The sequence below is a fragment of the Myotis daubentonii genome, chromosome X (assembly GCF_963259705.1).
Source record: "Myotis daubentonii chromosome X, mMyoDau2.1, whole genome shotgun sequence".
Taxonomy (NCBI): Eukaryota; Metazoa; Chordata; class Mammalia; order Chiroptera; family Vespertilionidae; genus Myotis; species Myotis daubentonii.
Window position 1 is genome coordinate 86956035 of NC_081861.1, and position 14462 is coordinate 86970496.

Genomic DNA, 14462 nt, shown 5'->3' on the forward strand with positions numbered 1-14462 from the left:
ACCTTGCCAAAGCCAAGATCCAGAAGGTTCTGATAGAAAAAGACCAACCAACTGTGGATCTGAGCTCCATGGAAGTCATTCTCTGATCTTTTCAAGTGGTTTGAGAAGCAGGATGTGATTGAAGGCTACTGTACAGTAGGTGTGTCGGTGCCCATCCTCCTGCAGCAGGTCCTAGTGGGCAGCAGTCAATGACCCACCTGGGCTGCCTTGTGTACCCACCTTTCATGGCTTAACCCAAGCCCATTGAGCTGTAGGCTGCCCTCCCCAGTGTGCCCTGATCCCTTAAACTTGGCACCTGGCTGAGCTTTGCCCTGTGCCAAGGCTGTGAGGCCAGTCCTACCGATGGGCCCAGGGTGAGAGTGAGGGTGCTGTCCACCTGGGGAGGCCAGAGCATGTGAACAGAGGAACTGTAGGGCACAGCCCGGAGGCAGGACCATACAGGCCAGGGGATATCCTGGTAACAGTAGTGACCAAGGAGCTAGCATCTGCCTTCTGGTGTAGGCCCACCCAGTTCAACCTCACAGACCGCCCTGGGTAGGGGCGTATTGGAGTCTGGGCCACACACAGGGCTGACAAGCAAGGAATAGCTCTGGTGCCAGGCGGATGAGGGAATGGGCAAAAGGCCTATGGAGGCAACAGCAGCCAGAGAGATCAGGGGTCAGGCCTGGTACCCAGGGATGGGGAGGCCTGGGTTGTGTGTGGAGTTTTCTCCAAAAGACAAATGGAAACTGCTACTTCCCTGAGACCTTCCTTGCTTGGGCTGCTGCTTCATGAACATCCTAGAGAGTCTCAACAGGGCTCTCTTCACACTTGATCCTGGGGCCCATCTCCCAGAGTAATAAGCTGTTAGCAGTAATGCCCCCTCACTCCTAAAGAAAGAAGTATGCCTGAAGAAGTGTGTTGAGGATTGCATCACCAGGATCCAGAAGGATGGCCAGAGGTACCAGGAGCTGAAGGCCCACACAGAGGAGAAACTGTGGCTGTGAGTATGGGGACACTGTGGGCCACTGGGGGAAGGAGGAAGGTGAGGCCTCCCCTCCCCTCTGGGTGTCCAGGGCCTACAAGGAGATCACTCAAGTCCCGAGAAAGGCCCAGGCTGAGGCGCTGGCCTTCCAGGTGAGCCTGAGGAAGGAGCCTGTAGGAGTCAACAGTGGCAGGAGGTGTTGGGATCAATCTCTCTCATCAGAGCAAGGAGCTGAAATAACTGAAGCAGTTCAAAGATTTGGGGATGACACCCACCTAACTCAGTCCCAAATATACCCTGTAGGAACTACTGCAGTGCCAAATGTGGACCCCCATTAGGACTATAACAACCAATGAGACAGGGGTCTTATAGATCACTTTTTACATTGCTTAATGGAAGGAATAAAAAGAAAATCAATAAATTATAATAAACTATCAACCACTGATCAAGTGCCCCAAGAAAATCCTTTTCCATTTTTAGAAAGATTAAAAAAGAGGCTCTTCTTAAACACACTAACCTACATCCCAACTCACCTGAGGGACATCTAATATTAAAGGATCACTTCCTAACTCAGGCAGTCCCAGACATCTGGCACAAATTATAAAAACTAGCCTTAGGTCCAGGAACACTGGTGACTGACATCCTAAAGGCATCATCCTTAGTTACTTTAATAGAGAAATAGAGGAGGAGGAAAGGAACAAGGAGAAAGAAAAGCAGAGAAAAAGGCAAGCTCAGCTCCTTGCTGCATTTCAGACCCAGCCTTCTCAGAAGGGGGGAAACCCAAAGGTGTCCATTGGAAACTGCCATCCCTAGGAAAGCCTGGCCATTGGAAGTGGGCCTGTAAGGTGAAGCCAAAACACCTTGTCCCAAATGTAAGGAACCTAGTCATTGGGCCTGTGACTGTCCTGGGTCCCAAAGGGGACATGGGCCGGAACCACGCATGATCTTTGACTGAGGAGGCCCTCTGCTCCTGCTGGCTCCCAACAAGACCATCATTTTAATGGGATGGAGCTAAGGGTTACCGCAGATGTGAAAGGTTCCTACAGTACCCACCTCCCTTTTTTTCCTGATTCTGAACAAAACACCCACGTTGAAGTGGGTACAATGCTATTTTCAAGATAGCTTCTCCCCAACTGTTACCCATCTCCACAGCTGGCTCCACTCAGCCCTTTCCCACAGCAGTGATACCACAGGGGAGGGAAAAGCATTTTTAACTTGCTACTTTAATTTTATACGTGTGAGCAATAAAAAAATAGCAAAAACTATAAAAGCAAAAATAAATGCAAGGATTTGGTGTCATCCAACATGGAGCTGCCCACTGGCCTTCCCCATTCCCTGACCCCACTCCTTCTGAGGAGCAGATATGAGCATGGTCCACCCTGGCTGGGACATCACATGCCAGACAGTAAGCAAAGAAGGATGGGGGCATGTCACAACAACATGGGAGCCAGTGCCTGGCCAGACCAGGGCCAATTTGTATGCTGAAATGAAGTAGATGGTGAAGGGCTGCACTGTAGGTTCCAGATTGCAAAATTGATAGTAAACATTTACTATTGGTTGAGTCACTATATTTTAGGATAATCTGTTGTGTTGCAATAGATATTATGTCTATCAAGTTTCAAAGCTTTTCAAAACAAATTGAAAAAACAAAAAGGCCCTGTGTCTGGCCACAAGATAGGCCTCACCAACATTTTGACAGTTGCCAGGTGGGAGGGGAGTTGGGAGGGGGGTGCTGGGTGAAAAGGTGAAGGGATTAAGAAGCACAAATTGGTAGTTACAGAATAGTTACCGGGATGTAAAGTATAGTTCAGGGAATATAGCCGATAAACATTGTAATAACTATGTATGGTGCCAGGTGGGTGCTAGACTTATGGAGTAATCTCTTCATAAGTTATATAAATGTCTAATCATTAGGTTGTACACTTAAAACTAATATAATATTGTACACCAACTGTAATTGAAAGATAAAAACATTATTAAAGACAGGCTCCACCAATTCTTCCAGGTGTGGCCTTTTTGAATCATCTACTCCCTAAGTTGTGGCTTTCCATAGACAGCGCCGGCCTCAGCCCAGCGCCCTCTCCTGGCTGCTCTCCGCAGCCACCAGCCTTACCTGCTGTCCCAGACCTGGTTGTGCTCCCATATCCTTCAGAGATTCCCTACCTAGTACCCCATTCTACAGCCTGCTCCTGACCAATCAGCTGACAGATTCGCCTCCCAGAGGCCAGCTAGCACCTGGGTCACTGCCCAGCACAACCCCTAGACGAGGTCTGAGCGTCCTGGCCACACACACAGGCTTTCCAGTCTCTGCACCTGTGACATCCCCCAAGTAGTGTCACACATCTCTGCCTGCCATTCCCACACCCACTTCCCAAAGCCTGGGCCAAGGCCACCTCCTACCTGTTGGAATCAGTTAACTTATGCCCCTCTCCTGCTGCCCACGTGACAATTAGCGACCAGCCCCAGCTGGGCAAAGCATCCCCTCTCCAGGACTCTGAGCTTGCATCTGCTACCTGAAAACGACCAGCTGCTGCCAGTTTGGAACACAGGGGCAGGAAGCTCACAGCCTCGGTGTTTGGCGCTCGTGAAGACCCGGGGTTCTGGCACCCTTCCTCGACTTTTTCTCCGAGGGAGGTGGCCCGCGAGCCCCCGACCCGACTGTCAGCCTCCGTCAACCAGAGGGACACTGGCCAGAGTGAAGGTGACCTCGGGACTGTCCTTCGCGTCCCCGCCGCCCAAGGCGTGGGCAACAGGCCAGAGCATCCCGGTCTGGTGGAAATCGGGCTGGCGCAGGGTGCTCCGGAAGATGGAGTCCCGCCACGGACCGGGAGAGGTATTCTCGGAGGTGGAGTCCCCGCGAAGCACTCCGGGATATGGAGTTCCAGCGCCCCGCACACAGCCAGAAGTCATGAACTGCTGCGCCAGTCCTCCCGAGTGGCCCCTCCTCAAGACCCGCCTTGAAGGCGGTACTGCACGTGGTCCTATTTTCCAGCTGGGGAGATCCGGTTCGCGCAGCCACCGCAGTCACCGCCGGTCCAAGAGTAGCCCTTCCCCTTTGCCCTTTCAAGGACTTCCAGCTCTCCAGCGCCCGCGGCGCGCTGAGGGCGTGTCGTAGCTGGCCCGCATGTCCTCCTATTGCGGTGGTGGACAGCCTTCTGGCCTCCAGACCTCCGCTCTTCCTGCTCCATCCTCGCCTCGGCTTCGCATCGCAGCCAGTAGGTAAGGCAGAGGGCTTCTGGTCTCGAGAATCTGTTCCAGCCTCCGGCCCCTTCGGTGGCAGGTGGGCTCTGGCCAACTTCCAACCCTAACGCGAACCGGCCCTCCCACGGCTCCTGGGGGGTGGGGGTGGGGGGCGCTGCCCACAGGTCCTCTCCTCCCTGGAGCTCCCTGCGGGTTCTAGACCCCAGCCTCCCCTGATCATTCGTCGTTGTCCTGGACGGTTCCATCGGACACGGTCTGCGGGCTTCCCCCAGAACTTCGTCCAGCCTCAAATTTCACATCTTGTAGTACTAGCAAGGGCACGTCTGCGCCCCACCCCCAGCCCCCTGCCCCCTGCCCCCTGCCGACGTCCCGGATCTATCTCCTCCCTTGGGGCAGCATTAGCTGGGAGCCATCCGCCATCACCAGCTCCAGCTGTGGGCTCACTGCAGCTCAGCCTGAAGGACGCCTCTGCCACTCTCCTCATGGCGCGCAGCGCCTTGCCCGGGGACCCAAAGGCGGTACCACTTAAGACCGCCAGGGCCATTCAGTACAGGAGAGCCCAAGCCGGAGCGGGCGCCCATAGCAGTGGCTGGGAAGACGTCCTTAGGCGGTGCGCGCTTGCATGCCACCCCAATGGCCCTGCTCTGGCACCTGTGGCAGAAGGGCACCGGGCTGCCTGGCACCGGCCTCCTCCTTCCCTCCCTGGCTGTTTCAGAGTCCTCCCAGATCGTTGGTGGCAGCAAACTTTCCAGAGCAGGATGTGCGCACCTCAGCTGGGGACCCCTGCAGGGATCACTTTGAGCTGGCTGTGCTGCTTGCTCTGGCCCCGCTGCGCGCAGACCAGGTGGCCGCCAGCGCCCTATTCACACCCTATCAGCCTCGCCTTTAAGCCCATATGCCCAGTCCAGCAGGACCTCGCAGGGCCAGCTGCCCACTTCGCTGCACAGCCGGCGGGTTCCTGTCCGCCCAGCCCTTGCTCCCACCCGCCTGCCCATAGGCCATGCCCTCCAGGACACGTTTGTGGGAGGGGACATACCCCTACCCTGAGATGGTTTGAAAGCTGGGCCCCAGCCTGGCTTCCCCCAGCCAGTTGAGGGGATTAGGAGGAGGGGTTGGGGGGCCAGTCTTGGAGGGTGTGGGAACCAAGGCTAGGCTAGTGAGGTCCTCAAATGCACCGCTGGGAGCACAAGGAGTCCAAGCACAGACCTCTATTTGCACAGTGGTTACCTCCCAGTGGCTAATCGGGCTCAGGGTGGTTTCCGTTGGTGAAGCATATCTGACAGGCTTTAAAGTACAGGGGCTTCTCAAGCTGAACCCTGAGGTGTGAGCAGCCAGTCCTCAGGTGCTGGAGTGCAGGAGCTCACCTTGGAGGGAGGAGGATGGGTGCTATGTGAAAGGTGTGGGGTGAAGGACAGCTCTGCCTGTTTGCCTGGGGTGAAATGCAAGGTGACTGAACCCCCAGAAGCTCACTGCTGCATTATTAAGTGACTGTGGCACACACGTAGCTAAGCTGCCTGAGTTCCTTGCCAAAGGGGGTCATTACTTCAATCCCCCAGGAGGCATAAGTTTGGAGATTGGGTACTTGCCAAGCATCAGAATGGAGAGTAGGGGCTGGGGTTCTGAGGAAGGACCACAAGAGGAGCTGGTGGCAGAGCCTGAGCTGGCCTGAGGTGTGCCATCTGAGGAGGACCCAATGTGACTGTGGCTTCTGTGCCCACCTTCACAAGAAAGAGGACTCTTCTTCCACTTTCAGGCAAGCCCAGGAGGGTTGCGGATCTACAGGAGCCAAAGAGATGTCTCCTGGGCATGGCTTGGCTGCCCCAGTCAAGTGCTTCTGGCCCACCTGGCTGTGTGACTTCTGGGACTCAGATTGCTCATCAAGAAAATGGGCAATGAATTCCCCTTCTCTGTGACTGGTGCTGTCTGTGCTGAGAGAGGCTAGCCTGGAGTCTACCCCCCAACCCCAGCCAGACTTGAAGGTTTTGGAAGAATCCCATTTCTCTGTACCCACCAGACACATGAGTACTTCTGCCAGATCAGGCTACCCTCATTGCCTGCTCTGTTGAAGCCCATGTTTCCTAGACAGGCTGGGGCCCTCTGAACCTGCAGTGGGTAGTCCATACCCCTCCAGTGCACAGCCCCAGGCCACCTACACTTAGGTCCCACCCCAGGTTATGATCCCAAAGGCCACAGTGATACATTCTGCTCTAATTCATTGACCAGTTGTTTAATCAGTTACTTAGTATGCTGGTTTGGGTCCCCAGGTGCTGGGGCCCCGTGATGCCCCTGCATGCCTAGCCTCTGCCCTGTTCAGAAGGGCTCCTGGGGCTGCCTTATGCCTGTCCCAGGGCTTCACCACCACCCTGTAAGTGCAACCCCTCCCTGTACATGGTCAGGGAGGAAGGGATGAAGGGTCCAGTAAGCATGTACGGCAGGCTCCTCTGGAGCAGGCCGTGAGATACAGCCCAATGCCCACTGGAATCAGGTGTCCACTCTTGAGACATACTCTTTTTAAATTTTTTAAAAATTGATTGATTGAGAGAGAGAGAGAGAGAGAGAGAGAGAGAGAGAGAGAGAGACATCAATTTGTTATTCCACTTATTTATGCATTCATTGGTTGATTTTTGTACGTTCCCTGACCCGCAATAACACTATAACCAACTTGTCAGCAGCACTGGGTATCAGTAAGACCAGGTTCTTATCTCCAGGAGGAAAGATTTTAACATGAGAGTCGGGAATTACAACAAGCAACAAAGCTTTATTTAAGCGAAAGTACATCCTAGGGACCCTTGGATAGGCAACTCCAGCATTTGAGTGCCCCAGTGGGTCTAGGTCTTGGCTTTTGTCTTATTCTTGCCTTTCCCACGCTTTTTCCTAATCTCCCTGCACCATTCATACTTTAGCTGGTGGGCTCCCAATAACTTCCTGGATCTACTTAACTGGTTGGTAGACTATTTAGAATTTTGTGGATCTGCAGGTGTCTTGTAAGATTTTGTCCTTTTGGTGCTGGGAGTTATTTTTACTGCATTTCTTTCCCCTCTTTTTGTATAAATCTGATGGCTATTTTAGTTTTCTATTCTCTCTTTTCCTTGTTTTTTTAAGCAGGTTTTTTTTTTTTTTTGTCAGTTTGTCCTTTCTCTGCCCTACTCATATCTATTTAACTACCTACTCTAACATTTCCCCCCTCAAGAGTTATGAGACCCAATTCATTGAGATATTATGTACATAGAAAATCATTTGGCTACTCCCTGCTGACAAATGGGTGAATTTGGGGGTTGGGTCTCATTCTGTTGCTGGTAGGTTTCTCCAAATCTTTGGCCAGCTTGAACAAGGGGTTGAGTTATCTCTGTGGGGGGCCGGGGGAAGGGTTGAAAACCCTGGCAAACCATCATTTGCAGGGGAAATTGTTGTAATTTGGAAGAGGTAAATTTTACAGGTAGGTTAAACAAACAAGGACCAAATAGTAGTATCCCTAATATGATAAGGTGAGGGATTATGAGGGGTCCAAGGAGAGACCATAACTGATTATTCCAGTTCCAAGTAAGTGAGGTTGCCATACTTGGCAAAAGTTGGGTTTCTCAAGGCCTTTTAACCAGGTTGCATGATTTAAAATTTCATGTACTCTTGTTTCTACTTTAGTGGAGTTAATTGATGAATAGCGTGAATCCCTAAAAGATAGTCTAGGGCAGTGGTTCTCAACCTTCCTAATGCTGCGACCCTGTAATACAGTTCCTCATGTTGTGGTGACCCCCAACCATGAAATTATTTTCATTGCTACTTCATAACTGTAATTTTGCTACTGTTATGAATCATAATGTAAATATCTGACATGCAGGATGTATTTTCATTGTTACAAATTGAACATAATTAAAGCATAGTGATTAATCACAAAACAATATGTAATTATATATGTGTTTTCCGATGGTCTTAGACGACCCCTGTGAAAGGGTCGTTTGACCCCCTAAGGGGTCGCGACCCACAGATTGAGAACCGCTGGTCTAGGGTAATATGATTGTCTAAGACTATGTTGGCTAATGAATTGTTGTAGTTCATGGAGGGCTCCCTGTTTTGTTTTTTTAATTTTGTTTTATTGCTTAAAGTATTACAAAGAGTATTACATATGTCCCCTTTTTTTTCCCCCTTGACATTCCCCCGGCCTCCCCTACCCCGCAGTGTCTTGTGTCCATTGGTTATGCTTATATGCATGCATACAAGTCCTTTGGTTGATCTCTTACCCCCCTCCCGCCCTCCAACCCTACCCAGCCTTAACTACAGTGAGGGCTCCCTGTTTCATCTGAGAGCTTTTCTAGTTCAGCTGTGAGATTAGAAAAGATATATTCATGTATTCAAAATGAAAGTAGATGACCTTCTTACACTGCACATAAGAATAAACTCAAAATGGATTAAAGACTCGCCCAGCCAGTGTGCCTCAGTGGTTGAGTGTTGACCTATGAACCAGGAGGTCACGGTTTGATTCCTGATGAGGGCACATGCCCGGGTTGTGGGCTTGATCCCCAATAGGGGTTCATGCAAGAGGCAGCCTATCAATGATTCTCTCTCATCATTAATGTTTCTATTCCTCTCTCCCTCTCTCTTCCTCTCTCTGAAATAAATAAAATCATATTTTACAAAAATGGATTAAAAACTCAAATGTTAGACTTGAAACCATAAAGATTCTAGAAGAAAACACAGGCAGTAAAATCTCAGACATTTCTCATAGTATCTTTTTGTTTTGTTATATTTCCTTGGGCAAGGAAACAAAAGATAAACAGATGGGGCTATGTCAAACAAATGAGTTTTTGCAAAGAAAAGGAAACCATCAACAAAATGAAAATAGAAACCATATTTGGGAATGGGAGAACATAATTTCCAATGGTACATCTGATAATGGATTAATATCCAAAATTTATAAAGAACTTATAAAACTCAACACCAAAAAAAACCCCCAAAAACAATCTAATTAAAAAATTGGCAAGCACCTGAATAGACACTTATTGAAAGAGGACATATAGATAGCCAATAGACATATTAAAGGATGTTTAATGTCACTAGTCATCAGAAAAATGCAAATTAAAACCACAGTGAGATATCACCTCTTCCCTGTCAAAATGGCTATCATCAATAAGTCAATAAACAATAAGTGTTGGCAAGGATGTGTAGAATTTGGAACCCTTGTGCACTGTTGGTGGGATTGCAGATTTGTGTAGCCACTGTGGAAAGCAGTATGGAGTTATCTCAAAAATTAAAAATGGAACTGCCTTATTATCCAGTGATTCCTCTTGGAATTTATCCGAAAAAACCCAAAACAGTGATTCGAAAGAATATATGTACCCCTATGTTCATTGCAGCATTATTTTCAATTGCCAAGATCTGGAAACAGTCAAGGTGCCTATCAGTACATGAGTGGGTAAAAAAGCTGTGGTATATTTACACAATGGAATACTAATCTGCTTTAAAAAGGAAGAAAGTTTTACCTATTGCCACAGCATGGAGAACATTATGCTATGTGAAATAAACCAGTCAGAGGAAGACAAGTACCATATGATTTCAGTCATATGTGGAATTTAATGAACAAACTTAACTACCAAGCAATATAGAGACATACTAATAGATAGAGAGTAGGCAGACTACTCTGGGGGAAGGGGCTGTGGGGTACAGGGATTGAGCAAAAAGAGAGAGAACTCATGGACATGGACAACAGTGTGGTGCTTGCTGGGGAGGAGAAGTATGAGTGTAGGTGCCGGGGTCCAACCCCAGCAGATCCAGGGGTCCCCAAAGGTGTGGATGGAGTCGGTGAAGAATGAATGACACGGAGGCTGAGTTCAGTTGATCATCATAGCCGGGTTCTCTTGTCAGGGTCTGATCAGGATCTCTAGCGAAGTTCTGGTTAGGATCTCCAGCCAGGTTCTGTGTCCATGTTCTCTTGCTAGGTTCTCCAGCCAGGTTCTCCAGGTTCTCCAGCCAGGTTCTGTAGCCATGTTTCCTCGCTAGGTTCTCCAGCCAGGTTCTGTCCAGGTTCTCCAGCTAGGTTCAGTCACCAGGTTCTAGTCAGGTTCTCTTGCCAATTTCTGTAGTCAGGTTCAGTCCAGGATCTTTTGCCATGTTCTCTCGCTAGGTTCTGTCTCTAGGTTCTGAGGCCAGTTACTGTCCAGGATCTTTTGCCATGTTCTCTCCAGCGAAGTTCTTCTGTCTCTAGAGAACGTTCTGTGTAGGTTCTGTGCCTAGGTTCTGTCTCCCTTGGTTCTCTTCTAAGTTCTGTCTCCTAAGTTCTGTGTTCTAAGTTCTGTGTCTTTCTGTCTTCTGAATTCTGTCTCTTGCTGTCTTGTTACATCTGTATTTATACCAGTTGATTCAATCCTATCAATCTCTATTACAAAGGTTAGGGCGTTTCTTATCTCCATTCCAGGGAGTAAAGATTATGTAGCTTAAGCATGATTGTTCATAGTTAAAGTGATTAATTACCCACCTGGCACTTAGTTGAGGGGTTTTATTCCCTCCCTAACTTCAGGGGAAAATCCCTACCTGGGGATTCAACCTTTCTCAGAGAGGTGACCTTGGTTAAAACACAGGGCCAAGAAGGTGAGCAAACATATTAAGAACCGTATGCCATATATGCCAGGTCCCTTGAAACAGCAAGGATGGACCGGCTCCTGGCATGTAGGTGGTAGTGTTGCAGATAAGCTGCCAGGCAGTGTGGGAGAATTAATCAGCTGGGCACTCAAAGGATATTTTCAAAAAAGTAGCCTTTATTGCAGGTTGAACTAGTGCCGTGACTCAGGGAGTCAGTCTCCAAATCCTGAGTGATGAATATGGACGAAGCTTTTCCTTTATACCCTTTAGTTCCTTTGTCCCTCAACTATGGATCAAGCATCTGGACTTTTTGCAGGCTTTGCAGCCCCCTGTGAGTTGGGATGGGAGAAGTGAGATCCACACCTAGAGGCTTGCCAGGACTGGCACCAGCCCCTCTGGGGTTGTATATGGTTCACGGTTTATGGCCTCTGTAAAATGGGAGTATTCCGGGAAACAGGTTCTGCAAGGCAGGGCAGGCATCAGAGATAAGAATGGAGTTTGATAAGAATGGAGTTTGTCGGCAAGCAAGACTGTGCATCATAAGGCAGGATACTGGCACAGATTCAGATAGCTAGCCCCCGAAATGTTTTATTTTCCCCTTCAGTAGAGGGCCTAGAGTGGATAAAAAGTGATGGAAAAAATAGAATTAAATTAAATTTTAAAAATTAAAAATAAAAAGTAAAGAAAGATAAACAAAGAAAAAGTGATTCAAGAGTGAGCCCTGGAGCATTTCAATATTAATAGGTTGGAGAGCAGAGGAAGAAACAAAAATAATAATCAGAAGAAACAACAACTGCTGTGTGATAAGAGGAAAAGCAAGCGTGTTTGGCATTCTAAAAGCTGGGTGAAGAAAAATCAAAGAGTGAGTGACTATGTCAAATACTGTTGATAGATCAAGTAATATGAAGACTGAGAATTGACCACAAGATTTAGCAAATTTTTAAAAATAGGTGAAGGGAAGTCTTTCAGACAGAGGGAATATTCTTGTTGTAACTAGGTAGTTAATATTAATAATAGAGAGCAAAGGGGAGGCCTTTCATTATAGGCATGGTCATTTGGGCAGCTTCATCAGGAAGCTGCAACCTCACAGTCCACAGGAAGGTACTGTTCCATTCCCTGCAAATCACTGGGGGAAGGGTTAGGGTTCTAACAAAGGGAAAAATGGGTGCATGCTCAGTGAAGTCATGGTGACTTAGGTAAGGTCCTTGCCTGTCACTATAACTTGGGAACAAAAATAATTGGCTAGGGGGGCAGAGCCTACTGCAAGCATGCAAAATCCAGAAGGCTTAATTGGTTAAGCTGTTAGTTATAACCTGGTGACAAAAAGTTCTCACTCTGTTGCTTGTTCTCTTGTCCTCCTGTTTCTCACTTATTCCATGACTTGTACTCACCTCTGTACTAGCCCGCCACATGACCCTAGCAGCTGCATGGCCATGTAGACTCCACATGCAGGATACTGCACTAGACTGGACTTTAATATATGGAGTGGACACTCTGGGCATTGGCTTCAGTCCTATCCCTGCTAAACACACAGCTGGAATTTTTTTCCATGGCAAGATGGAGGGAGATGGGACTTTGGAGGGAAACAACCCTTAATTTTACATGAACAATAAAGCTTTCCACAATACTTCATCCTCCTGTGGGAGCCTCAGGAAATTCTTTTCCCCCTGGCACCTCAAGAGCTCCACTTCCACCAGTAACAGATGGGGACACAGAGGGCACCTCATTGATAATAGAAGTAGCACAATTGTGAATGAATACTCAGTGATATCAGACAACTGAAAATATTTCAAGGTAGCTAAAGCCTAGAGATATAGTAGAGACTGGAGAGAAATACAGCTGGATGGATACACATAGCTTAGATCAGTGGTCAGCAAACCACGGCTCGTGAGCCAAATGCAGCTCTTTGGCCCCTGAGTGTGGCTCTTCCACAAAATACCACATGTGGGCGCGCACATACAATACGATTGAAACTTTGTGGCCCATGCGCAGAAGTCGGTTTTCGGCCTGGGCAAGTCTATTTTGAAGAAGTGGCGTTAGAAGAAGTGGGGGGTGTCGGTCAGTTGGGTGATGGGAGACGCGGGGCAGGCGGGCCGCGGGATACGCAGCACGGGGGAGGTACATTGTTTTGAGGTACGTTTGCTGGGGTCGACCCCTTCTAACTCTCCCATCCACACGTCTATCTGAAACAAGTATACAAGACGAGTGTGGATGGGAGAGTTGGAAGGGGTTGACCTCAGTGAACGTACCTCAATCAGATCGAGGACGTTTTTAGCAAAGGCCAGCTTAGGAGTACCCTAATTAAGTTAATAACAATGTACCTACCTATATAGTTTAAGTTTAAAGAATTTGGCTCTCAAAAGAAATTTCAATTGTTGTACTGTTGATATTTGGTTCTGTTGACTAATCAGTTTGCCGACCACTGGCCTAGATCACAGTGCCATGCTAAAGAGTTTGGATTTATCTTAAGGGCTATAAGAGTCCATGGGAGAATTTTAAGTTGAGGAGTAACAGAGCCAACTTGGTATTTAAAATGTGAATTTGGGAGCAATATGAAAACTGAGGAACAAGCAAAGAGACCAGTTAAGAAACTGTTACTATATTTCATGGAGAAACTAAAGTAGTGACAGTGGGGATCAAGATCAGAGGATGGATCAGATATTTAGAAAGTAGAATCTATAGGACTTGGTGACAATTTTGAAAATCAGGAAGGAGGTTTTAGAGGAAAAATGGAGTTAAGCATGATTTGGGCTGTAGTTTGGGCAAGTGAGTAGGGGGTGGTACCATTCACAGAGGGAACACTGAAGAGAGACTAAGTTTGGCAGGAAAAAAATTGCACCCTCACAAAGAAGTACAAAAAGCAGCCTAGTATCCTAGACTTACAGAGTACATCATGTCTATTTCCTCCCTCCCTCCCTTTCTTTTTCATTAATTTCAGAGAGGAAGGAAGAGGGAGAGAGATAGAAACATCAATGATGAGAGAAAAACATTGATCTGCTGCATCCTACATGCCCCCTACCAGGGATGGAGCCTGAAACATGGGCATGTGCCCTGACTGGGAATCAAACCATCACCTCCTGGTTCACAGGTCGACACTGAGCCACACCAACTGGGCACATCACATCTACTTTCTTATTTAATCCCATTAGTTAGGGAGATGAAAAATAGGCTCATAGAGATGAAGTAGTTTACCCAACGTTACGCATCCAGGAAGTGAGAGCCTAGACTAGATCCCCAACTCACTGTTCTTTCCACTTAAAAGCTACTGTGCTAAAGACTTTGAGGTAAGCAGGAAGAACACTTTAAAAATGAGTGAAGGTGAGTAGGTAAAGGAAAAGGAGAACTCCGGACTTTTAGGTCAGGTTTCCCAAATATGTTTTTCTTTAAGTCTACCTGGATGAAAGATAGAGTTGTTAAAAATGTTTATCAGTAACACATTTGGTTTATTTAATTGAATGATCCTATATAATAAAAGCCTAGGTGGTGCGACACCCTTGTGTGACGTTGTCACAAGATGGCTGCCACAAGATAGCCAGCAGGGGAGAGCAGTTGTGGGTGATCGGGCCAGCAGGGGAGGGCAATGGGGGGTGACCAGGCCAGCAGGGGAGGGCAGTTTTGGGCGACCAGGCCAGCAGGGGAGGACAGTTGTGGGTGATTGGGTCAGCAGGGGAGGGCAGTTGGGGGCAACTGGGCTGGCAGGGGAGGGCAGTTGGGAGCTATCAGGCCA

The 14462-nt window shown here is 48.2% G+C and overlaps 1 protein-coding gene across 1 annotated transcript in view; it reads left to right on the forward strand.

The window, feature by feature from the left end:
- Positions 1-3964: 3964 nt before the first annotated feature.
- The window catches only part of PHKA1 (phosphorylase kinase regulatory subunit alpha 1), a 296474-nt gene continuing 285976 nt past the window's right edge, over positions 3965-14462 (forward strand). The window contains exon 1 of the mRNA XM_059679280.1: positions 3965-4183. The gene's annotated coding sequence lies outside the window, so the exon portion shown is untranslated. The remainder of the gene's footprint in view (positions 4184-14462) is intronic.